Source organism: Peromyscus californicus, unplaced genomic scaffold (genome assembly GCF_007827085.1).
Source record: "Peromyscus californicus insignis strain IS unplaced genomic scaffold, ASM782708v3 Scaffold_5__1_contigs__length_169319896, whole genome shotgun sequence".
Classification (NCBI taxonomy): domain Eukaryota; kingdom Metazoa; phylum Chordata; class Mammalia; order Rodentia; family Cricetidae; genus Peromyscus; species Peromyscus californicus.
The window spans coordinates 63,160,413-63,186,309 of record NW_026294573.1 but is presented as its reverse complement, the minus strand read 5'-3'; the positions used below and the strand labels follow the sequence as shown (position 1 = coordinate 63,186,309).

At 41.9% G+C, this 25,897-nt stretch overlaps 1 pseudogene; it reads left to right on the top strand.

Moving 5' to 3' along the window:
• The window catches only part of LOC128097004 (LYR motif-containing protein 4-like), a 55,191-nt pseudogene extending 32,575 nt beyond the window's left edge, over positions 1-22,616 (top strand).
• Positions 22,617-25,897: the final 3,281 nt, after the last annotated feature.

Sequence of the window (25,897 nt, the reverse complement as noted above, 5' to 3'; positions counted from 1 at the left end):
AATGGGATGAATTGTGTACTACTGAAGTCTTTTTTTTAATGTCTATCTTGATTTTATTTTTTATTTTATAATTTAATTTTACATATCAGCCATGGATTCCCCTGTCCCCCCCCCCCACTCCCCTAGCCCACCCCCCATTCCCATCTCCTCCAGGGCAAGGACTCCCCTGGGGATTCAGCTCAGCCTGGTAGATTCAGTCCAGGCAGGTCCAGTCCCCTCCTCCCTTCACCCAGGCTGAGCAAAGTGTCCCTGCATAGGCCCCAGGCTCCAAACAGCCAGCTCATGCACTAAGGACAGGTCCTGGTCCCACTGCCTGGGGGCCTCCCAAACAGTTCAAGCTAATCAACTGACTCACTTATCCAGAGGGCCTGATCCAGTTGGGGGCTCCTCAGCTATTGGTTCATAGTTCATGTGTTTCCACTCGTTTGGCTATTTGTCCCTGTGTTTTTTCAATCATGGTCTCAACAATTCTTGCTCATACAATCCCTCTTCTTTCTTGCCGATTGGACCCCCAGCTCCCATCTAGCCCAGAGCTCCCATCTGGACCAGAGACCCCCCCCCCCCAGCGGACCCTATAATCTACATACCCTGCCCCCACACCCATCCGCCTGAGACTGATGAAGTCCTGTCAGCATTCTGAATATGGCTGTGTGTAGATGGATTTTTCTTTGGACCACCAGCTCACCAAAAGAAAAATGACATAGAGACTTACTATTAATTATGAAAGCTCAGCCTATAGTTTAGGCTTGTCCCACTAGTGCTTATAACTTAATTAACCTATTTATATTAATCTACATTTTGCCTCATGGCTTTTTACCTCTCTTATATCTTGCACCTCCTGTTTCTCTCTTTGTCCTCTGGTGTCTTTATAATACCTAAATTCATCTCCTCTTCTCTCTCTCTCTGCCCAGAAGTTCTGCCTAACCTCTTCCTGCCTAGCTATTGGCCATTCAGCTCTTTATTAAACCAATCTGAAGGCACCTTGGCAAAGACACATCTTCACAATATACAAAAAGATTATTCTACAACATTCCCCCTTTTTGTCTAAATGAAAAAGAAAGGGGGCTTGGGGACTTAGCTCAGTGGTAGAGTGCTTGCCTAGCAAGTGCAAGGCCCTGGGTTCGGTCCTCAGCTCTGAAAAAAAAAAAGAAAAAAGAAAGAAAAAGAAAGGTTTTAACTCTAACATAGTAAAACTATATACAATAAGAACAATTATCAGGTATTGTCTAAATAGAAAGGAAAGATATTAACATTAACAAAATGAAACTATATACAACAAGGACAATTATCAAGTAAGAATTACATTCACAATGTCCAGTCCATTTGTATTTGGCAAATTTAGAGAAAATACTCTATTATATATCCTCTCTTGATGAGTCCAAAGTTTTGTACCTAATCTACTCTCTATGATGACTAAGGAAAACTGTAACTGTAACTATCTAGTCTTCAACCCCATCAAAGACCCAAAAAGGATATATTAATAACTGAGTAAACAGAAAATACAGAGCAAGCAACTTCCAATACTATAAGAAATGACAGAAACAGGTGGCTGCCTGGACAGTCATCCAAGGTTCCTCTACAACATTGGGGCATCCATCTTGGGCCTACAGGCATAGAATATCTGACTTTTCTGTGAAGCAGGAATTTTGAAGGACTGTTCTACCTTGTCTTGGCAAAGTTTGGCAGTTGTCTTCTTTTGTGTCCTACTTGTCCAGTTTGGGCAGCATACTGTCAGTAGTCAAGGCAAGGGCAGTTTCTTGTCCAAATGCTAGCTTTTGTCACAAAGAAAACAAACTCCATATGGAGACTCTTTGATGTCCATCATCCTTTTTTGAAGTACATTGTTGCTGCCAGGAGCAGACATGTCTCACTGTCATGAAAAGCCTTATGTTATTAAAACATTTGAAATGCAATATTCTACATGTCTTTGAAGTGTTTGACGCTCACCTATCTATCTAAAATATATTTCTCTATGACTTTAAAATCATACCTAACATGACTATAAGTTTGATTGTTATAGATGACTATTAGCCTGTATTTCTTTATTATCCTAAATAGCTTTCAAGGACTAAAACTTTACATTTTTAAATGAGCTGCATAGGTATAATACCTTAAGCAAGAATAGAAACATATACATAGTATAACAAAAATAACCTTAAGTTTGTATCAATATACAAAATTCCATACCAATGTAAAATATTTGAGACTAGTGGTTGTTCAAAAGTAGACTCAACAATCCACCCTTTTAACTCATCATTTCTATACTATATCCCCTCTTTTTCCCTTCAAAAAGAGATCCTTGAATCTAATCTCCCTTGTTTAGATTTTTCTCTGACCATGACCAGTATACAATTTGTAACCAACCCCCCAAATGATGACAAATATCCATAACCCACCAAATGACCAAAGGCCACTCATCCTACCTCTTAGGAATGTGGGCATCATGTTCTCTAGCTTGCTTTCTCTTGTCTTGTGGTGTTGGCATCATTGGGGGACCCTGAGAAAATTGAGATAATGGTCAAGTCCTGGGAGAGCTAGCTGTAACATTTGCTGTCTAGTCTCTGTGCAATGGAGAAGTGCAAGGCTTATCTAAGGTCCTGGCTAGACTAGTTTGTGAGGCTGGACCATCTCAGCTAGCACACTTGCAGCTGTTTTGGATGCAGAACTCCAAGAAAACTGCAACAGATGTATTCTGAGAGGCTGAATCACCTGGGCCACCATTTTCATTGGTGTCTTGTCCCCTTGCTCTGAAAACACACAAACTTTCAAAGGTAACATACGTATCTGCAGTAATACAAGTATGGACTATATGTTGTACACAATCCAGCCAAAGATGAGTTTGTTTTGTTTGAGCAGGTAAACTATATGTGACCTGTCTTGTAGTTTTTCTAGATTTATTTATTTATGTCTATAGCCAGGATTTCCTGGGGGTCTCCCCAAATCAAACCTGATCTCTATAAAACTTGAATGAGGTCAGTTGTAAGAGTCCATTCTCTTCTTCCAGTGTGTAGATTCTAGGGATCAAGCATAAGTCATCAAGCTTGACAGCAATATCTTGAATTTGTGATATCTTTTTTTTAATTCTTTTTTTAAAAGATTTATTTATTTATTATGTATACAGTATTCTGCCTGCATGTGTCCATGCAGGCCAGAAGAGGGCACCAGAGCTCATTACAAGTGGTTGTGAGTCACAGTGTGGTTGCTGGGAATTGAACTCAGGACCTCTGGAAGAGCAGTCGGTACTCTTAACCACTGAGCCATCTCTCCAGCCCAAATTTGTGATATCTTGAACTTCTCCTTCCCATCAATGTTAGAGATAAAAACAAGAGCCTTGTGCATGTTATGTTACCTAAGGAGCCTTCTCATTGGCCTGGTGGCTCATGCTTATAATCCCAGCACCCTGAACCACAGAGTGAGACCCTGCTCAAATAACAAAAAAAAAAAAAAAAAAAAAAAAAAACAAACCTTTTTCTGAATGAAATATACTACCAGTTTTCCACATCACCTGTCACAGGCTATCCTATGAACACAATGAACAGACTTGACCTGCAGGTATATAATCCTCACATCTGCCATCTGTCCTTAATCACTTGAAAAACATTTATTATTCTATCAAACTTTGTGTTGGGGCTGGAGTGTAGCTTAGTGGTAGAATGCTTTCCTAGAATTCCAGAGGAACTGGCATTTATTCCCAGCATTGAAAAGATTTTAAAAAGCTGAGGGTCATGAACTATTTTTAAGACATGTTTTCTGCTTTCAAATAATTCACATTCTAGTTGACATTTCAAAGAAAATATTACCAGAATGCTTTAAAAATTGTAAGAGGATCCAGTAGGTGGTGTACATGCCTTTAATCCCAGCACTTGAGAGGCAGAGGCAGGAGGATCTCTGAGTTTGAGGCTAGCCTGGTCTACAGGGCAGGTTCCAGGACAACCAGGGCTACATAGGGTAACCCTGTCTTGAAAAACGGACAAACAAAAAATTATAAGAGGAGAAATGTGTAACCTAAACTTGAGACACATTGACTATCACAGCTATCTGAGAACTATGTCAAAATAAATCAGATTTCTCCATAACAACACTAGAGAGTAACTGAGAATACGTCTTTATAAGTATTATTTATCTTTAACTCTATCTTTGTAAAAATGTTGTTTGTTTGTTTCTTTTTCCTTTGTTCTTTGAGACAGCATCTCACTGTGTAGCCTGGGCTGGCTTTGAACTGCAAATACTGCCTGAATCTCTATATTTCCAGGGTTTCAGATGTGTATAATCAGACTCAACTTTCTTAGAAAGCTAGGAAAACATTAAGCTAAGAAAATGAAATAAAGCTGAACCAGACCCTCACCAGCTGCAGCATCAGGAGAATGGGTCATGCCTGTCACCTGGACAGCACAGTAGAGCTGACCCTGTAGACAGGGGTGTGGGTGAGCCACCCTGAGAATGTGAACATGGGTGATTTAGCCCCACCCCTCATCGGCCTATGGTGAAGGGAAAGATGCTCACCCACCCCTGCCCCTTGCCACCTGTGGCAGGTGGGAAAGCGAGCCTTGAGGTCATGAAAGTGGGAGAGCTGGCCCTGCCCCTCACCAGCTGCAGCACTCGGGGAAGAGGCCGCCACACCTTGCCTGGGCAACACAGTAGAGCTGACCCTGTTAAGTGGGGATTAGTCAGCCCTGAGGGTGGGAGCATGGCAGAGTTGGCCCTACTACTCATCTGTCATGTGGCAGCATGGGTGAGGGAGAGATGCCTTCTTTGGCCCTTGCCCCTCACCACCTGTGGAAAATGAAGGAGCTGACCCTTTCTGTCACCAGGTGCAACCCTCAGGAAAACAGGCCCTGCACCTCACCTAGGCAGCACAGTAAATCTGACCCTGTTGACAGGGCACAAGTGAGCTGACCCCAAAAACATGAGCATGAGAGATCTGGCCCATCCCTTGTCTGGCATATGGTAGCACAGACAAGGAACAGATGCCCTCCATCCCACCCAACCCTCCCACCCCTCACTGCTTGTGACAGGTGGGATAGCTGGCCCTGAGGACATAAGAGCGGGAGAGCTGTCCCTACCCCTCACCAGCTGCAACACTCTGGAAAGTGGCCCCTGCACCTTGCCTGGCCTTGGTGGTGTAGGTGTGGGTGAGCCAACCCTGAGGGCATAAAAGCAGGAGAACTTGTCCTGCCGCTTGCTTGTTACTGCATAGGGTAAACTAGCCAGGGCAATGTTAGAGACTCACCCTGGTGGTGGGGACTGGGGAGAGCTGGCAGGCTGACCAACACTGCAACTACCCATACCCAAAACTGGGTATGAGTTGGCCCACACCAACATTCACCCTATCTATGATCTACTTGAGCACATGAAGGGGCAGGTCCTGCAGATCAATCCTGCAGCATCTCCATGACACAGGGCTGTAGATGAACAGTCTTATTAAATAAGAAACACAGAGCCAAATGCAGAGTTAATAGCCCAAGAGGTCAGAGCAATAGCTAAGAGCTAAAAACCTTACCCTTCACTGCCGCTGCTGTCCTTCTCCTCAGCAAGAGCACTACTTCCTGTGTATCTGTCTTTTTATAGACTTTCTGTTCTGCCTTCTCATTGGTTGTAAACCCAACCACATGACCTCCTCATCACTGCCCATCTATACAGACCTCCAGGTCTTCTAATGTTGGTATTGAGATTAAAGGCATGTGTCTCCATGCTGGTGGTATCCTTGAACACACAGAGATCTGCCTGTCATGTGATTGGGATTAAGGGCATGTGCTACCACTGCCAGACTTATGCTATGGCTTGCTATCAGCTCTGACCCCCAGGCAACTTTATTTATTAACATACAAATAAAATCACATTTCAGTACAAATAAAATATCACCATATTTCCCCTATTCTATTTTAATAAAAAGAAAAAAGGAAAAAAGTTATAACTAAGAAAAACTATATACAAAAGTACAATAACTATGTACCATATATACAAGCAATAAATACTTAAACAATGTCTAGTCCATTTGCATTTGACAAATTCAGGAAAATAATTCCATTATCTATCCTATTTTGGTAAGTCCAAAATGTACCTGATTCACTTTCTATCCTAACTAATCTTCAACTATAACTAACTAATCTTCAACTCCCTCAGAGACCCAAGAAGGAAATAATATTACCTAATAAAAAATAAAAACAAGAAGTGCGTGCAAGCAGCTTCCAAAAAAAAATGTGAGTTGGCAGAAACAGCCAGCTGCCTGGACAGTCACCTGAGGTTTCTCTGCAGTGTTGGGACATCATCTTCAGCCTATAGGCTTAGTGTATATGACAGACTCATTTGTGAAGTAGGATGTACACGAGGTCAACAGTTTCACCTCACATTGGGTGAGATCAGTCCATGTACTAGAAACACCTGAATTCCACTAGTGTCATATCATGATTCAGGATTTTAAATTCTGGAAATTGTTGATTTTTTTTTAATTCAGCTGTCCATTCTTCTTGGTGTGTGTGTGTGTGTGTGTGTGTGTGTGTGTGTGTGTGTGTGTGTGGCTTCATCTTGGTATCCCATTCTTCTCCACATTCCTCTATTAAATGCCAGTCTACTATTGAGATGTGTGAGCTTAGTTACTTTTCAAGAATAACTGTTCCACTGCACATCAGAAGCCATCAGCCCACTGCCTGTTCAGCTGCCTTCGAAGTAAAGGGCACTGTACCTTTTCCGGATTGCAAAGGTGACTTTGGGGATGGTGCCATATTATCCTGGCCTCAGAAGATGCCTTTTGATAAAGCCACAACCACACTTGTCTTGGCAAGAATCGGTAATCCTTTGTTTCATGCCCTGTCTATCCATTTTGTCCTGTTTGTCAGCAGTTGATTCGAGGATACTTTGTTGTCCAGTGGCTAACTTTTGCCACAGTGAAGTTAACTCCATATGCAGTTTCTTCAATGCCCATATTTTCTCTGAAGTAGATTGGTACTGCCAGGAGCCGACATGTCTCAGAGTCATAACAAAAAAGAAAAATTTTCTAAGTTATTAAAACATTTTAAATGCCATATTCTTTAGATCTCTGAAGGGTTTGAAGATGACCTGTCTATCTAAAATATATCTGCTGGATCTTGAAAACATACCTAATATGACTACAAGTTCTATTATAATGTCTAACTACTAACTTTCATTTCTTTATATCCTAATAGTTGGTAATAATAACATTCAAGGATCAGCAAATTGCATTATATTGTTAAATGAACAGTATAAGTACAATATCTTGAACAAAATTAGAAATATACGTATAGCATTTTCTAACAATATCAATCTCTCTATATATAATTTGTATACAATATAAAAAAATCCAATCCAATGTAAAGTATTTAAAACTAGTAATTGTCTTTTTCTTTCTTTCTTTTTTTTTAAACAAGAACCTTAAATCTAACTCCTTTGCTTAGCCCTTTTCCTAACCCTTAACAACAACTTGTAGCCAACCCTCCTAAACAATGAAAATTATCCCAAACCCAAAACCCATTAAAAGACCAAAAAACAGGCTGGGCGGTGGTGGCCCACGCCTTTAATGCCAACACTCGGGAGGCAGAGGCAGGCGGATCTCTGTGAGTTTGAGGCCAGCCTGGTCTCCAAAGAGAGTTCTAGGAAAGGCACAAAGCTATACAGAGAAACCCTGTCTCGGAAAAAAAAAAAAAAAAGACCAAAAAACCACAAAAAAGACCAAAAAACTACCCGCCCCACACCACCTCTTTGGGAATGTGGGCGTCATATTCTTAAAATTGCTTCCTGTTGGGTATGGGCAAAGGTATCTTTATTCTGAAAAGAAAAATTTTGGGTTAATTGTCAAATTCTAGGAAAGGTAGCTATATCCTTTGTTATCCAGTCTGTGCATAATGCCAAAGTTCAGGGTTTATCTCAAGTCCTTATTCAAGTAGTCTTTGAAACTGGATCATTTCAGCTAGCCCTCTCAAAATTGCTCTGAGCACTTTGTAGTCCAAAGCTGATCTCTAGATGATGTTTGTCAGCTTAGTAGTGTTATTATTGTCCATGTGGAATTATTCTTGTTGTGGGGCCCCTCTTCTTCCTGGAGACGTCAGTTGATGTTATGCCTGGCTGTGATTTCCTGAAGAAAACTGATAAGAGACTCAAACACAAAGACATGTATAGGCAGCTAATTGAAGCCTTTTTTTTTTTTTTTTTTTAGAATTAGTTAGTACTCTATACAGAGCAACAACAGGATATCCAAGAAGAGTCCCACTGAGGGCCCAGTATCGGTATGTAGCAGAAACTAGAGACCTCAAACCAGACCAATGACTCTTTGCAATGAATGCTTGCAAGTAAAGATATATGGACTAAAGGGTACACTGTGTGACTCACTGTGTCACAGAACAGCTTCCACAATGAGATTTTTCTTTCTTTCTTCTTTTTTTCTTTTCTCTTAAATTTTACTTTATTTTATTTTGGGGGGAGTTTGCAAGGGGAGAGGGTGGATACGAAGGGATGGAGAGATGAATGGAATTGAGATGCATGATGTGAAAGACACAAAGAATAAATAAAAAGGAAGTTAAAAAAGAAAACAAAATAAGAAAATAAGAGAAAGGATCTATTAATGTGTCAGAATTTATTTTTCTATCAAAGGTAGCTAGTCAGCCAAGGGCCAGTATCACATAAGCACCCCCCCCCACACACACACACAGACAAAACACTTATGAAAATCTTTTAATATCCCCCATCTGATAAAGACTTCTGTTTAAGCAAAGGCCCTGCTGTATTCCTAGAATTTGGCCTGGCTGACCCCTTCTCTGTTTCCTTCCTTTCCTTTGCACTGATTCTTTTAAAACTTACAAAAGCCGAGGTCGGAACTCAGCCTGTGGGGGAAAGACAGTCACTACCAGATTTAGAAAAGAACCAAGTGACTGTCCTGCTTTGCTGTGCTTGCTAGCCTGGGTTTGGTCATGGAGCACCATTTCTGCAAAAAGAGTTCGCACTGCCAGGTGACTTTCACTTTGTTTATATGTTTCTTTGTGTGACACTGCAAATACTCGCTTCCAACACAGGGAAGGAAGTGAAGAGAATTTTAGACCAGGAATAAAAAGTTTTTTGAGGGGAATTTTCCCATAAACTCCAAAGAAAAGAGAAGAAAACTATAAACAAAGAAAGAGTTGTAACTCAGGCATGGCCTGGATGGTGAAACGATAGTTGTCAAGCGGTGGGTCACAACCCCTTTGGCAAAACCATGTCTTCAAAAACATTTACATTACAATTCATGACAATAGCAAGATTACAGTGATGAAGTAGCAATGAAAATAATTTTATGGTTGGGGGTCACCACACCATGAGGAACTGCATTAAGGGGTCACAGCATTAGGAAGGTTGAGAACCACTGAAGTAAAGGCACTGATAGCCACAGTTCCCTTCCCAGCACCTACATGATGGAGAACTGGATCCCAAAAGTTTTCCTGTAATCTCCACACATGTCCTATAGTGCCCATACACATACAAACACATACTTGAGCACACACATGCACATGCTTTGTCTGTTGTGGTAGTTTGAATAAAATGGTCCCCATACACCCATATGGGGTGGCATTATTAGGATGTATGACCTTGTTAGGGAAAATTCGTCAGTGTGGGGGTGGGCTTTGAGGTCTCAGATGTTCAAGCCAGGCCCAGTGTGTCTCAGCCTCTTCCTGCTACCTGAGGATCAAGATGTAGGACTCCTCAGCTACCTCTCCAGCACTGTGTCCGCCTGCATACTCTCACGCTTCTTGCCATGGTGATAATGGACTAAACCTCTGAAATTGTAAGCCAGTCACAATTAAATGGTTTCCTTTATAAGAGTTGTCATGGTCATGGTGTCTCTTCACAGCAATAGAAACTCTAACTAAGACATTTGTGTTATCTGAGCTGGGTTATACACATCTGTAATCTCAGTACTTGGGAGGTAAGGGCATGCAGATCAAGAGTTCAAGGTCAATCTCCAATATATAGCAAAAATTAAAAAATTCAGAAAGTCAGAATGAAGTCTTTGAATTGGCATCACAAAGTTATCTTTGCTCTCCTCAGTTTGAGAGTTCATGCTGAAAATTTGTAGCATTTAATTCTGAGGAAGGGCTAGTGACCTCAGCTTATCTGGTCTCTAATGGCTTCATTCTAACAACTGGATAGAAAGAAAAGCAAAATGAAAGGTACCCTCTTAACCTACTTAGAAGTATAAATGAAGCAGAAACATTTTAATGTTTATTGACATAAGTAAAGTTGCTTTATCTGTTGGAATTATTACTCTGTGCAAAAGAACACCCCTGCTGATAGCAAGTCCCTCAGGGCTTCTACTGTCTTTATAGAGGATCTCAGCTAACAGGCCCAGAAGCACAAAACTGTTGTTTTTTTTATTTCCATTTTAATTCGATGTTAAAAAAAAACAACAACAAACTCAAGGGGTTGTGGGAAGGAAAGGAATTGGAATAGAGTCTACAGGTTGTACACATCCTCCTATGGTGGGATTACGGGGCAACAGGAATGGCTGGTGAATAGACCCAGTGGTGGTCATTGGAGCTGTCAGGAGCCAGTGAAGTGACTGACTCTGAGCAGCTTACCTTCCACATCTGAACCAGCCTATGCTTTGTAATGAGGTAGAACGGCAAAGCTAAAATAAAAAATAAAAGGAAAAGCTAACAGAGGCTAGAGAGTAGCAGTACTCTGGACTAGAGTGAAATGTCTAGCAAAAGCAGTAGTAACCTCACTCAGACTTCAGTGCCCATCCTTTTCCCAGTCGAGGTGCTGTCTGAACTGCCGTCGGAACTACGTGAGAAGGACTCCCCAGCCTTCCGACTTGCAGTTACACTCAGCTAATGGGAGTCCTGTGAGAGCCTGCGAGGTGGGAGGGAGAAGCAAGAGTTTTTATTTCTTTGCTCTTGGATGTTTAATTCGGTGGTTTCTTTCTTCAGAGGCCTTGTGTCTCTTTCAGGTCCACAGCTGGGCTGGACTAGGTTGCGTAAAATGAGACCTGAGGTTGTGAAGTTCGAACAGACATCACTTGGTGCTGGGAAAGGGCAGAGCTGGCCGCAGAGACTAGAGTCTGAGGGCTCCTTGGATCTTGATTAATAAACACTTCCCCTGCTGCTAGAGAAGCCTGAGCCATGGAGCACTAATGCAGAACTACGAAGATGACTAATTTCTTACAGTTCTCTTCTTTGCCTGGTCGGGTTCAAGTTTCCTTAAAAGTTAGAATAGCAATAAAGGCCCACCGAAGCAAAACTTCTGATCCAAAGAATAGAATGTCTGGCCTGGGTGGAAATAGAACATTCCAGTTGGGCAGGGTCGGGAATCTGGCTAAAGAACCACCCCTCAGAAGGAGGGAGCACTTCAAGGGAGGCAGTTTCACCTTAGGCCATGTTAAACAGATAGGCAGACTAATTATCCCTTTAGAGATACTGTGCTTTTCCTTCCCAGAATTCTCATTCCCTAGGGAGAAGTCCCCGGAGGCCAGTGGCCATGATGCTTTTCTGGGTCTGCCCACCCTTCAGAGTCTGACTCAGAAAAGTAGACTTTTCCTTTTTTTTTTTTTGTTTGTTTAATCTTTAAGATAAAATTCATGAAATTTGAAAAGCAGGAGTGAAATGATTCCTTCGATTCTCCCCACCCCCCTTACTTCATGTAAGTGCCTTACTGAGTGGGGTCAAAGATCCCATCAGAATCTGAGGTAGAGGTAGGCACAGAACATATCCCAAGAAGCAGCAAGGTCATCAACTCCTCTTATACACATTGTCTAAGAACGAAAGTCAGAATCAAGAACAAATTTACTTCTTTGTAAGGCCCACTTTTTGTCCTGTGTAAAAGAAACTTGTTTCAGTAAGTCTCATAGGGTAAACACTTTAACCACACAGCCATATCTTACTGCAATGGTGTAGAGCAAGTACCTGGCGAAGAGAAGTAAGAGAGTCCATGACTGGCGTAAGTTAAGGGCAGGCAAACTACAGTCTGTGGGCCAAAGACACGCCCCTCTGGCTTAGTGGATTAAGATGGCTTTTACATTAAAAAATAAAATATACAGCCGGGCGGTGGTGGCACACGCCTTTAATCCCAGCACTCTGGTGGATCTCTGTGAGTTTGAGGCCAGCCTGGTCTCCAAAGCAAGTTCCAGGAAAGGCGCAAAGCTACACAGAGAAACCCTGTCTCGAAAAACAAACAACAACAAAAAAACAACAATAAAAATACAATCCAGTTTATTACATCCTGTCACGTCAAGGAAAGAAAAAGAAATCTGGGGCTTTGAGTTCTTCCCCAGGAAAACAGAGGGAAGTGAACCTGCCTTTAATACAGTAGAGTGTGAATATTTTGCTATATTTATATTTATATATAAATAGCAAAGTGTGCTATGAGCTTATTGGACAGTGACCCACAAATATACAAAAGACTGCCCTGTACATTCATTCTTCCAGATTCCACCCAGTGCTTCCAGTTTGCAGGAGGGAAAATGTGAGAAAAATAACAGCATTTATGCCGGACCATCTCACTGCAGCATGATTTCTTCACAAAAATTAAAAATAAGGAAAAACTGAAACCAAAGAACGTTTTGGAGTGATGCCTTTGTTAGCCATGAAATGAAAGCTGTTTGCTGATGGAGAGTTTCAGACTATTAACCCCTCAGTGAGAACTCCAAGAGTTACAGCAGGAGCAACATCCATGGCCAGTTCAAAACAAAACAAAACCACAGCAAGAAAACGAGGGCTGGAAAAATGGCTCGGTGGTGAAAAGCACACAGCCCTGTTGAAGAGGACCTGCATTCAGTTCCCAGTACACAAGGCAGGGAGTTTAGGAATGATGGCTAAGCTCAGCTTCAAGGACTCTTACCCCCTCTTCTGGCCATTGTGAGCAACTCATTCACATGCACAGACACACACACAAAGTCAAATTAAAACATTAAAAACAAAACCAACCAAACCAAAAAAAAAAAACAAAGCAAAACAAAGTAAACAATCTTAATTGGTGTTCTTGAGCTCTTGATAAATTGACAGATATTATCAATGTTATTACAGAAACTGATTCTGGGGCTGGTGCCATGGGTCAGGGGGTAAAGAGGCTTGCTGCCAAGCCTGACGACTTCAGTTCAGTTCCTGGGACCCACATGGTATAAGGAGAGAACCAACTACCGAAAGTTGTCCTCTGTCTTCCACACCTGTGTCATGGCACATGCATATCCCTCTATAAATAAAAGTAATTAAAATATATAAAAATATTTCAAAGGAGTCAATGTTGGGTTTAAAATGTTGAAGAGTTTTGATTCTATAAATTATCTGGGTAGAACAATTATGAGTCAATATTTTTAAAAATGTTTTTATTTATTCTTTGAAAGTTATATACATTTATACAATTATATTTTGATTCTATCTATCAACTACTACCTCTCTCTGACTTCCCCTAGGGCCCCCACTCCGACTTCATGTCTTCCTTTTTTGTTGTTGTTATTAATAATTCCCATGAGCCCAATTAGTGCTGCCCATATGCGTGTGGGCATGGTGCCATCCACTAGGGTAGGGCAACCTACTAGCAGCCACGTCCCCAAAGGAGAGTGGCATTCTCCCATTTGCCAACAGTGCCCCTGGTGAGCGTGTTTTTGAAAAGGTACTAAGTCAGTACAACCTGAAGCACTGTTTGCTGAGATGCACTGGGACTGATAGTGCTAAACATTCACGGAGCAGAGAAGGCATGGAAGGCCAGGGACACAGCCCAGGGAAATGTTAGTGATGGCAGGTGGTTTTCAGAAAGTGTCTAACCAGTTACACAGGTTTTGTTGTTCTTTTTATTTGTTTTGTTTTGTTTATGAGATAGGGTCCCACTGTGTAGCCCTGGCTGGCCTGAAACTTACTGTGTAGACCAGGCTGGCCTTGAACTACAGAGATCTGTCTCCCTCTGTTTCTTTGTGTGAGGATTAAGGGCATGTGCCACAATGCCCAGCAGAAAAACTCGTCTCAATCACTATTAGTGAACAGGAATGGTTTTGAAAATTAACTTTCCCTTCAGATTCGATTATGTTTCTCAATGTGAAATCACAAGGCAAATACAACTTATACGAACATCTCAATCTATGATAAAGCCATTTAAACAACTACTGCTGTTTCCATTATATGTAATGTCAAGCTGCTTAATATGTTCACTGTGCCATCAGAGATTTAAAAGGCAAGATTTTCATTTCTACAAAAACTTGCAGATGATACGTTTTTTATGCTCAAACTATAGTTCTAACAGCATTTCTTGGGATCTCAATGCAAATGAGAAAGAAATTTCCATTCATTAAAATACATTTATGAAAGTAGATACATATAAATGCAAGGATATAGTGGTTTCTCAGATCGGAGGAATATCACCAAAATTGGCACATTTTCCAAGATAATCTACAAATTTAATATAATCTCTATGAAAAATCCCAAGAATATTATTTATAGAAGTAGAAATTAAAATCCTACTTTTTTGTTTTGTTTGTTTTCGAGACAAGGTTTCTCTGTGTAGTTTTGGTGCCTGTCTTGGATCTCACTCTGTAGACCAGGCTGGCCTCAAATTCATAGAGATCCGCCTGGCTGTGCCTCCTGAGTGCTGAGATTAAAGGTGTGTTGCTGTGGGATGTTCTGTATGGCAAATGTGTTGCTGATTAGTCAATAAATAAAACACTGATTGGCCATTGGCTAGGCAGGAAGTGTAGGCGGGACAAGGAGGAGAATAAAGCTGGGAAGTGGAAGGCTGAGTCAGAGAGACACTGCCAGCCGCCATGATGAGAAACAGCATGTGAAGATGCCGGTAAGCCACGAGCCATGTGGCAAGGTATAGATTTATAGAACAGTTAGCAAGAAGCCTGCCATGGCCATACAGTTTGTAAGCAATATAAGTCTCTGTGTTTGCTTGGTTGGGTCTGAGTGGCTGTGGGACTGGCAGGTGAGAGAGATTTGTCCTGACTGTGGGCCAGGTAGGAAAACTCTAGCTACAGTGTGTGCCACCGCCGCCTGGGAAAATCCTAAAGTTTATATTGAACCATAAAAGGGCCCCCAATTCCAAGCAAGAGCAATGTGAGAGACATTGTACTTCCTGATTTCAAAATGAATCACAAAGCTACAATAATCAAAGTAGTATCAGATGAGGGATCAGGCACAGAAGTAAAGAATCACCTAGCATGCTTGAAACTCTGGATTCCATCTCTAACACCAGAAAAGCAACAAAAGAATATGTACTATAGCAGGGCCATGGTGGTGCACACCTTTAATCCCAGCACTCCAGAGGCAAAGGCAGGTGTGTCTTTGAGTTTGAGGCCAACCTGGTCTACAGAGTGAGTTCTAGGACAGCCAGGGCTACACAGCAAAACTCTGTCTTGAAATACCAAAAACCAAAAAACAACAACAAAAACCAAAACCCCAAACCAACCAAACAAACAAAAATCAAGGCAGATGGGGGTTGGGGGGGGCGAGTGGGGGGAAGGAATATGCACTTGTATAAAACAGAACAACGGAACCAAACAGGTATCTCAGAAATAAATTCATACTCTGTGGTTAGCGGTTTTTCAATAAGGATGCCAGGAACTCACAATGGGTCAAAGATGGTCTCTTTAAATATTTTTTTTAAATTTGATATCTGTATGCAGAAGAATGAAATTAGATCCTATCTGATCCTATTGGAAAAAATAAATTCAGGTGGGTTGATAACTCACATTTAAGACCTGAATCTGCCTAACTACTAGGAGAAGATATAGGGGGGAAAAATCTTGAAATTAGTCGAGATGATAATTTTTTTTTGATTTGACACCAAAATCACAGTCAACAGTAGACCAACCCGATTGTATCAAACTGAAAGTTTGTACAACAAAGGAAACAGTTCACCAACTGAAGAAACAGTCTGTGGAGAGGATAGATTATTTGCAACACTGTATATATGAAAGAGGTTCGGGGTTGGGGATTTATCTCAGTGGTAGGGCGCTTGCCTAGCAAGCGCAAGGCCCTGGGTTCCATCCTCAGCTCCAAAAAAAAAAAAAAAAAAAAAAGAGGTTCACATTCCAAACATATGTGAAACTCAAGGAACTTAATAGCAAAACAAACAAACAAACAAACAAACCAACCTTAATAGAAAAAGAATCCAGCAGCCATGCCTATTGAAGGAGGCCAATAATTACAGCTATTTGGGAGTCCTAGGCAGGAAGCATACGTCAAGGCTACCCTGATCTACAGAATGAGTTCAGTGACAGCCGGAGTAACTATGTTCCTGTCTCAAAATGTGAAGCCTGAAAGGGCTGGTGCTATAATCAGCCATAGATGCTTGTCTAGTGTGTCTGAGGCCCGATCCCCAGCTTGAGGGTCAGAGGAGTAGGAAATACATCTATCTTAGTAAAGCCTTTATGGAAGTTCCCCCAAACACTGCAAATTATGCTATCTCATGACCTGCGATTATACTTCAGGATAATCTCCCTTGTACAGGACTATCTTCTGAGCCAAACTGCCACCATCTTCAGGAGTTCTGCTGGGCCCACTCTCAAAAGACCATCACCCCTGGGCCTGTTGACTATTTATCTTCCCTCATATAAGGAGGGGGCAGGAAGGGTCATGAGATCCTCACCTGAGTATCCAGCCACCCCTCCCAATCACTTGTAAGTCATTCTTTCCAAATTTTGTGTGCTTTTTGGGGAGGGGTTAGAGGATACATGTGGGGAAGAAAGAGGAGAGGTTGGTGGGGGTTCCATCTAGGAACCCATCATCCCTTCTGGGTTCAAACCTTCCACTGTGGCTACTTTAAAGTCCCCTATGCCCTTGTCCATAACTGTCACCCGCTGCTCTGTAAGGAAGCCTAATAAACTCATTGGTTCTCCTAGGTGAACTTTGGAATCTACCATACATCAGTTTGTTGTGGGGACCTTAGTGGGAAGGGTAGATGTCTCTGTTACTCCCAGGGAGGGAATATTAGTTATAATCTCCAAAGGAAATAGAATTAGTGTCTTGCATTGATATCTATACTACTTATTCATGAGTACGTAGGATATGAAAATAACCTGATGGCCACTGATGGATGAATGACAAGAACCATGTATATATTCAAGGCATTTTAATAGTCCTCTTTGTTTTTGTAGTGCTGTAGAGCAAACCTGGGATCTCACGCCTGCTAGTCAAGTGCTCTGCCACCCAGAGACACCTCTAGCCCACTTGGTGGTGTTGATTCCTTTGAACCTTCTTTTTCAGGCAAAGGGTCTTGCAATACACCCCTGCCTCCCTGACCTGGATCTCACTCTGTAAACCAGATTGACTTTGAACTCACAGCGTTTGCCTCCCATGAGATGGAACCAAAGGCATGCACCACTACACCTAGCACCTAACATGTGTAAGTATTAAAAGCATTATATCAAGAAGGATAGTTGGGTGGTGTTGGCGGCTTACACCTTTAATTCTAGCACTTGACAGGCAGATGCAGGCAGATCTCTGTGAGTTCCAGGACAGCCAGGGCTACACAAACCCTGTCTTGGAAAAAAAAAAAAAAAGGATAAAAAAAAAAAAAAACTAAGGAAAATTACTCTTATTTCATTTCCTTGGTGATATCTGGTGAAGTAGAAATTTTAGAATATAAGATAGTACTGACATCAATGGTGCTATCTGATCTTGGTCTTTCAACCTCAAAATGGCGGTAGCCTGTATTGTTTCGGGTGCTTCCCTTCTTTGGCTTTCTGGGCTAATAAAACGTGCAGGGAGATATCTCATACCTGGCTTTGAGATTTTTGTTCTAAAAATCTGTGGTTTCAGGGATGGTGGGATAGATGGCTCAGTGCTGGGAACTGAAGTGCTATACTGTTGAGATAAGTCCTATTTAAAAAAAAAACTGTGATCGGCTACAGTTAATAGATACACACGGCTGATTCATACCTACTGCTCTACCTTACACTGTTCAACATACCAGGCATGTGACTAAAAGCATCCCAGATCAATCAGTCTTTAAACTGAGTGAAGACAGATAAACAGACCCCAAAGGAACTAGCAAAGCTAGCCTGGATAGTAAGAACCACCTAGGTAGCCCATCGGATCCTGAGAATGAATATATAGTTATGACTTTTTAAAGTTCTGTTACACAGCAAAAGCTAGCTGTTACCGATGATGGAGGCAAAACCTTCTTTTTGTTTTTCCACTGAGCTCCAGGAGCTGACCCGTGTGAATTACTGGACCAGGAGAGTGGGAAAGGGGAGAATTAATTCCCTCAGCCCCTTCTTGTTGCATCATTAGAGTCTGCTGTGTTTCTTGATCAAATGTCTTCCTTCTTGATAGATAATCTTACACATGCAGCTTCTTCTTACTGTACTACCTATGTGAAGGGGTGATTTGGGATTGTCCAGGTTACTAAGTTTCCCTTGTGATCTTTAAAAATTCTACCTAGAGCCCTGTTATAGTCCCTTATTAAGCAGTTCCAATTTTCCTAATTTGATTATGCCATCTGTTTCTTGCTGAGACCCTGACTGAGAACAGGCTTTATCCAGAAGGTAACATCTTGGCAAAGATCTGAATGATCCAATGGAATGAGTCATGAAGAGAGCTGGGGGATGAGCCAAGCTCCTGCAGGGGTGAGGAAGCAGGATGAATAGGGAGAGAGAGCTGGAGGGTGTAGGAGGAAGGGTCAAGGTGATGATGTGTGTGATGCAGATAGAGGTGCAAGGCCCAGGGCAGGTAAACCATATATGGCCTAATTGGCCTGTGTAAGGACTTTGGCTTTTATTTTTAATGGAACAGGGACAATTGGAACCACCCACATCTAATTAAATCTAATGAGTTTGCTTTCTGTTATGTGCTGACAGTGGCTTTCTATGACTCAGTGAATTTCGCCTCCCAGTGCCGAGCCTGCTGATGAATGTGTGGGCGTGCTCAGTCAGCCCAGCATGCTTGGGTGCAAGTTCAAGGCTTTGTGTCTCCCTTGATGCTGTGGGTGACATGACCTCTTTACAGTCGGGATTCAGACTACAGTGTCTTTTTTTGTTAGCATATTCTTTTCAGTTCTGCTAATGATTTGGGAGTGGACACATTTTTTTCTTACTCCCTTTCTTTTTTTTTCCTTTTTCCTTTTTTTTTTTTTTTTGTTGTTGTTAGAGTCAATGGGCCCCTCTATGCTGGCTTCAAAAACTACTTATCTAAAGGGTCTTGCACAATAGAGAACTAACTGCCTAACTACTTCAGGAGGAAGAATACAAGGCACTTAACAGAGAAATACTGTCTGCTTGCCTACTTCTTAGAGATGATAGACATTGTCTTGACTTTTTAAAAAGCAAGGAGGGGCTGGGGAGATGGCTCAGCAGGTAAAGGCACTTGGCACCAAGCCTGACGATCTGAGTTGAATCCTGGGGAACCACGTGGTAGAAGAAGAGAACTGACTTCTACAAGTTGTTCTCTGACCTCCACACTCACATAATGGCACATGAATGTCACCCCCACCACAATAAATAAATGTGATAAAATGTTTAAAAAGCAAGGCATTCATTTGCATATACACGAGATACATACAATGTTTGAAACATATTTTGTTTATTTAATGGCTATTTCTATGAAAGCTGATGTGAAATCTAGATCACCTTCTACAGGTTTCCTGAACAAATGTAAACTCCACTCTGCATCCTCCAACCTTTTGACCTCCTTATCCCCTACCTGGGAGGATGAGACAGGAGAATTGCAGATTTGAATCTAGTCAGAGCACCATAGGGAGATCCGGGTATGTTTGTGCTGGCAGGTGGGGAAAGGTCTCTGGAAAATAGTAGTTTTTGAAATTGAATACATTTATGAAAACTCAATGCATTTTCTAGCCCAGTATATAACTTACATATCTCATTCCCATGTTAATGAAAATTTGTGTGTGACAGCTTCCAGAACTCTTTCTGGTTTTAAGGTGTATACCTTTGTAAAGTGTAAACTTTTGGTCTTGTCAATGTGCTGGCTGCTAAATTGAACTCTGGAGTAAGTTGGCTCAGCACAGTTCTGGATCACATCTTCAATCTTGTAATTCCTATGTTGAAAGCTAATTTCCAGTGCAATAGCATCAAGAGCTGGTATCAGTGCAACAGTATCAAGGCCATAGCTCAGTGGTAGAGCAATTGCCTACCAATAGCACAAGCAAAGCCTTGGGTTATCCCCCAGTGTGGTAGGGGGTGGGCAAGAGAGAAAGGATGCACTTGGAGGTGATCAGATCATGATGGCTCAACCCTCATGGATGAGATTAGTGGTTTTTTTTTTTTTTTTTGGTTTTTCGAGACAGGGTTTCTCTGTGTAGCTTTGCGCCTTTCCTGGAACTCGCTTTGGAGACCAGGCTGGCCTTGAACTCACAGAGATCCGCCTGGCTCTGCCTCCCGAGTGCTGGGATTAAAGGCGTGCGCCACCACCGCCCGGCGAGATTAGTGTTTTTATAAGAAAGGTTTGACCAGGCCCGATGAAGCATGTACCCAGCACATGAGAGGCTGAGACAAGAGAATTATGAGTCAAAGTCAACTTTGACTACATAGTGCTTTGGATGTGAGCTTGGGAGAGGAGGATCTGGGGTAGGAAGAAAGGTCTTAAGGGGAGAGAGTTCTAGGATAGTGGTAGAGCACATACTTAGAATACATGAAACCCCCAGTTTGGTCTTTCAGCATCATCAGGGAGAAACAAAAAAGAACCAAAAATGGCTTTGAGAGTCTTCAGCCCTTCTGCCATGTGAGGACACAGAGAAGGTATTGTCTGCGGAGCAAGCCCCCACCAGACGACAAATCTGTTCATTCCTTGCTTGGACTTTCTAGCCTATAGAATAAGGAGTATATTTCTGCTGTTTGTGATATATTCACCTAACTAAGGATTTTTTTTTTTTTGGTTTTTTGAGACAGGGTTTCTCTGTGTAGTTTTGGTGCCTGTCCTGGATCTAGCTCTGTAGATCAGGCTGGCCTCAAACTCACAGAGATCCACCTGGCTCTGCCTCCCGAGTGTTGGGATTAAAGGCAGGTGCCACCACCGCCCGGTGGCATTTTCTTACAGAAGTAAAAAAATGGGCTAAGAATATGTTAAAAGTAGACTCCCCACCATTCTTTAAGAGTCAGTATTTCCCCACAAGGACCTAAACTACCCACTCTGTAGAAGCAGACTATTTATTTATTGAGAGCAGGGTGTTTGGGTTCGAATTTTGGCTTTGCTATCAGCTAGGTACATAGCCTTGATCAAATTGTTTCACATTTTGTGCCTGGGTTTCTTTATTTGTAAAATGAAATAACTCTGCTATTCAATTTGTCCTGCAAATTAAATAAATTGAAATCCTTAAAATAGTGCTGTGGACATATTGACATGTTCAATTAGGATCAACAAGCTTCAAGAAACACAGGAATAAGCTGGATGTAATGGCACATGCCTTAAATTCCAGCACTTGGGAGGCAGAGGCAGGCAGATATTTGTGAGTTCAAGGCCAGCCTGGTTTACATAGAGAGTTCCAGGACAGCCAGAGCTACAAAGTGAGACCCTGTCTCAAAATAACAGAAATACAGTAATAGAAGAAGAAAAAATTAAAAGGTTCCTAAAATTTGTACTTGTGTATTTGGAAAACTGATGGGAATTTAGTAATTAGTAATAATACTAATTACAAACAAATTTGTTAGTTTGTAATTAGTATTATTACAAACTAATAAAACCAAAAAGGCAATTGCAAACTTCACAGAATTTCTGAGGATAAAAGAGATTGAATACAGAAGCAGGTTCACACTTAATATAGACAAATTCTTACAGAATGGAAGGAAGCATTGTAAGTTATTGGTAGATCTAGAGGTGGTCTGTGGACTATAATTACTTTTCTTAGGTGCCGTATAGGAAAGCAAGAATTTGCTATTAACATATAATAATGACCTTGCAAATTTAATTTAGAAAACTGCTTGCTAAGTTCCTATGATAGAACTATTGAATTAGAACCTCTAGAGATGGCACCCGGGCTTCTTTTAAAGCTTCCTAATGCTTCTAAAAGTGCACAGTGTTTCAGAAACAGCCAGGTAATAGACTTCTATCCCCTTTAACGGCTTTATTATTTAAGGCAGTTTGTGTCTGCTGCGTTTGTGCCAGGTGTCACAGACTTCTGTGGGAAGTCTCCCCATTTCGTAAAGAAAATATTTGACTATAATAAGTGTTAGACAACAATAACACGCTTAGTAAAGTTCTTTGAAACAGTTCTTCCTAGATCAAATCAGCAGAAATTCCTGGGCCCTGACGACTATGCAAGTAGAAGGACCAGCACAGAATGGTGAAGTGAAGGCCCTGAGCAGTAGCTACAGGAGGCAAACTGATTCTGCTTTTAAAATTTCTGAACCCTTGGCATTATCAGTACTCCGGCCCTCACCCCATCCTCCCGCTTTACAAAATCTCCAAATATTAAGAAGCTGTCCTGCATCTCCCAAAGCTGCCCTGGGGCAGGCTGCCAACAGGCCCCCCTGGCTCTGTGCAGTGGCATCTCCAGACAGGATCTTTTGATCTCGCTCCCCACAGCGTCAGCCGGAGCGCGAATTTCAGTCTGCACCACTGCGACTAACCCAGCCCAGCTCCCGCTCACAGTGGACCGACCATACAGCGGCAGTGCGCTGCCTAAGCCTGGACGCGCAGGCGCACGAGCGGGGCGGGCGCCCCAGCCGAGGAGGCGGGACGAGCTCTTGAAGTCGACCTTTCATTGGCTGTCTTCGGCAGACTCCGCCCCTGGGTGGCGGAGGCGGTGCGTGGGCCACGTCAGGCAGCCGTGCAGCTGCGCTTCTGGCATAAGTGAGGTAAGCCATGCGGCGTGGCTGGCCGTCCACCGGCAGCCACTGGGTGGGCAGCCGCCACTTCGGGACCGCCTGCAGCCAAGGCCACGGGGGCGAGGGCAGCGGAAGCCGGAGGACTTGGGCTGGGCTGCAGGCCGGCGGCGGAGCATGTGGCGGCAGGGCCGGGGCGGCGCGGGAGGCGGGCAGGGCACTTGACCTGCTGCCGGTTCTGCTGGCCTGTCGGGGCGCCCGGGCTCCAGGAGGACCTGGCCTTGCGTGGTTCCCAGGAATGCAGCGTCAGGACTGGCTGGCTGTGGAGGGGCTTGGCAGCCGGATCCAATGGCTTACCTGCCTCAGGTTGCACTTGTCCCTCTTCTTGACCGGGTCTCTGGTCCCGGGCAGCGCAAGGGGTACTGGTGCCCTCCTGCCTGGACCCAACTGTCCTCCTTCCCCGGGACTCAAATGCAGGTTTTGTTCACTTAAATGCAAAGGCTATTGGGTGAGCACAACTTGTTTTCTGACTCAGGTCTCGGTCTCTGAAGAGTTTGTATGCGAGACTTCTGAATGTCCAGCAGCTAGGTGGAGGTTTGCAGGCACCTGCCGATTTGTAGCACTTACTCCAAATTGGTTTCAGCCATGGATGGTGCTTTGAGTCCTTGTTGGGAGGTTTTGGATTCAGTGAAGTCATCCTCTCCATTATGCAGTCATTGAGTCATTCAGTGCAAACTTTTTAAGTGAGTTCCTTGAATGACGTTCTCTGCCTTTGATTTCAGTTAATATGCCAGTGCTGGTGTCTGGGTTGACAAGATTTGAGATGGATTTTTTTTTTTTTTTTTTTTTTTTTTTTTTTTTTTTTTTTTGCTGTTGTGGTTCATTTTCAGGGTCTAGATTTAGATGCAAAAGATGGAGCTCTCGAGGACCTCATTCAAAGGTTCTTTTACCTTCTAATAAACCTTAAAAGACATTGGCCCTGAGGGGGTAAATCCTAGTAACTGTGCCACTAAAGACCACAGGCCGATGGGCTTCCTATCTGAAAATGAAGGATGCAATTTTAAGTATTCTGTAATTTTGGAATGTTCAAGGAGAGACGGGCATACAGCAGATTTACTGAACCATGTTAGCAATTGGGAGCCAACTAAATTAAAAACACATGACATTTTATGATTATGTATTTTATGCTTCAATGACAAGTAATTCTGTTCACAAACACTTTTGACTAGCAAGCAAGTGCGTGGTTGGAATTTTGATTGACATCCAATTTCTGCAAAGAAAGCACCAACCATGACTCATCTAAATTTTGAAGTGTAATAATTATGAACTTTTTAGTTACATATAAAGGTACGATATAGAGACAACTGGACAAGAATGCAGTTTTCAAAGCCTTTGACTTGCTTTGGCAATAAGTGATAGCCAAAACATCTGCCTTATTTATTTATCAAGTTAATCTTATCAATAGTTACCATTTCTTGTCAATATCTTGCTTTTTGTTTTTTTTTTAAATTAAAATATTTAAACATTTATTTTATCATGTTTCTATTTGGTGAATTTTAATTGCTTGATGGCTCTAATTGAGGCCCGATAACCCCAAAGTAAATAAATTGTTACTTCAAGGTAGAAAAATACCTGTAGAGTTATATTTTTTTCATATAGTGATTGATTAGTGCTACTTACTAGTAGAACAGTTCACCCTTTTCTAGCGTAAAATGATTTCTAAGGTAATTATTCTGATATTCTGAGCCTTGTGATAGATACCTTTTGACGTTGTCCATAAACTGTTAGTTGAATTAATATTAGGAGTGTAAATGTGTTACAGTCCTTACTAGGAGTAGTATCTAGAGCGCTTTCATATGATAAAATACAGCATAGCTTTAGAAGTATACTCTAAATCTGTGATTCATAAATAGCAATAAATTGAGCAGAGCTTATATATGTCATTTTCATCATGGGAAATAAGAATTGCTAACAGGACAAATAATAAATATTTGTCAGCTTCCCTTATTTGTATTATTGAACACAAACTTTTTCAACAATGTAGATCCCATCTATTTTTCAAACACTAGATTAAAATATATATATATATATATTTTTTTTTTTTTGGTTTTTCGAGACAGGGTTTCTCTGTGTAGCTTTGCGCCTTTTCCTGGGACTCACTTGGTAGCCCAGGCTGGCCTCGAACTCACAGAGATCCGCCTGGCTCTGCCTCCCGAGTGCTGGGATTAAAGGCGTGCGCCACCACCGCCCGGCTAGATTAAAATATTTTAATGTGTGGTCTTTTAATCTGTGTCAAGTCACACTGAAAGTAATACAATGGCATTTTTGATTTTTATCATTTTGCTAATTTATATTTTCATCCATTTAGCCTGAGCATGCAAGTATTTGTTTGTTTTATTATTTGTTTATTTATATGGATGAGGATGACCTTGAACTTCTAATTCTCCTGCTTCAATCTACACAGTGATGAAATAAAGGCAAGTGCTGTCCTTTCTGGTTTAAATTTTGCTGGGGATTGAAATCAGCACCTAGACCACCTTTAAAAAAAGATTATTATTATTATTATTATTATTATCTTTGTGTGTTACATGATCCCAGGTGCCTGTGAAGGCTCGAGGCATCAGATCCCTTGAATCTGGAGTTCCAGGCAGTTGTGAGCCACCTGATGTGAGTGCTGGGAGCCAAACTTGAGTACTCTAGAAGAGCAGTATGTACTTTTAACTGCTGAACTGTCTCTCTAGGCATCTGAGTACTTTGATCATACAGACCCCTTAACTTATGAAGAGGTTATAGCCCAACAATCTTATTGTAAGTTGATAATATTGTAATCAACAATGCATTTAAGAAGAATGGACATGATGTGTAATTGGGTGGCAAAGACAGGTGGCTTCTCTGAGTTTGAGACCAACCTGGTCTACAAAGTAAGTTCCAGGCCAGCTAGTGCTACATAATGAGAACCTGTCTGGTTCAGTGGATAAAATGCTTGCTCTGAGAACCAAAGTTTGGATTCCCTAGCACCCATGTAAATTGTAATCGAAACATCTGCTGAGACAGAAGATCCCTGGGGCAAGCTACTTATCCAGACTTGCTGGAATTGATCAGCCATAGGTTCAGTGAGAAACACTGCCTCAGTAAATAAAATGGATTGAAGTGGCCACTCTGTGTTAACTTCAGGTCTCCACACAATGTGCATATATCCATATCCAC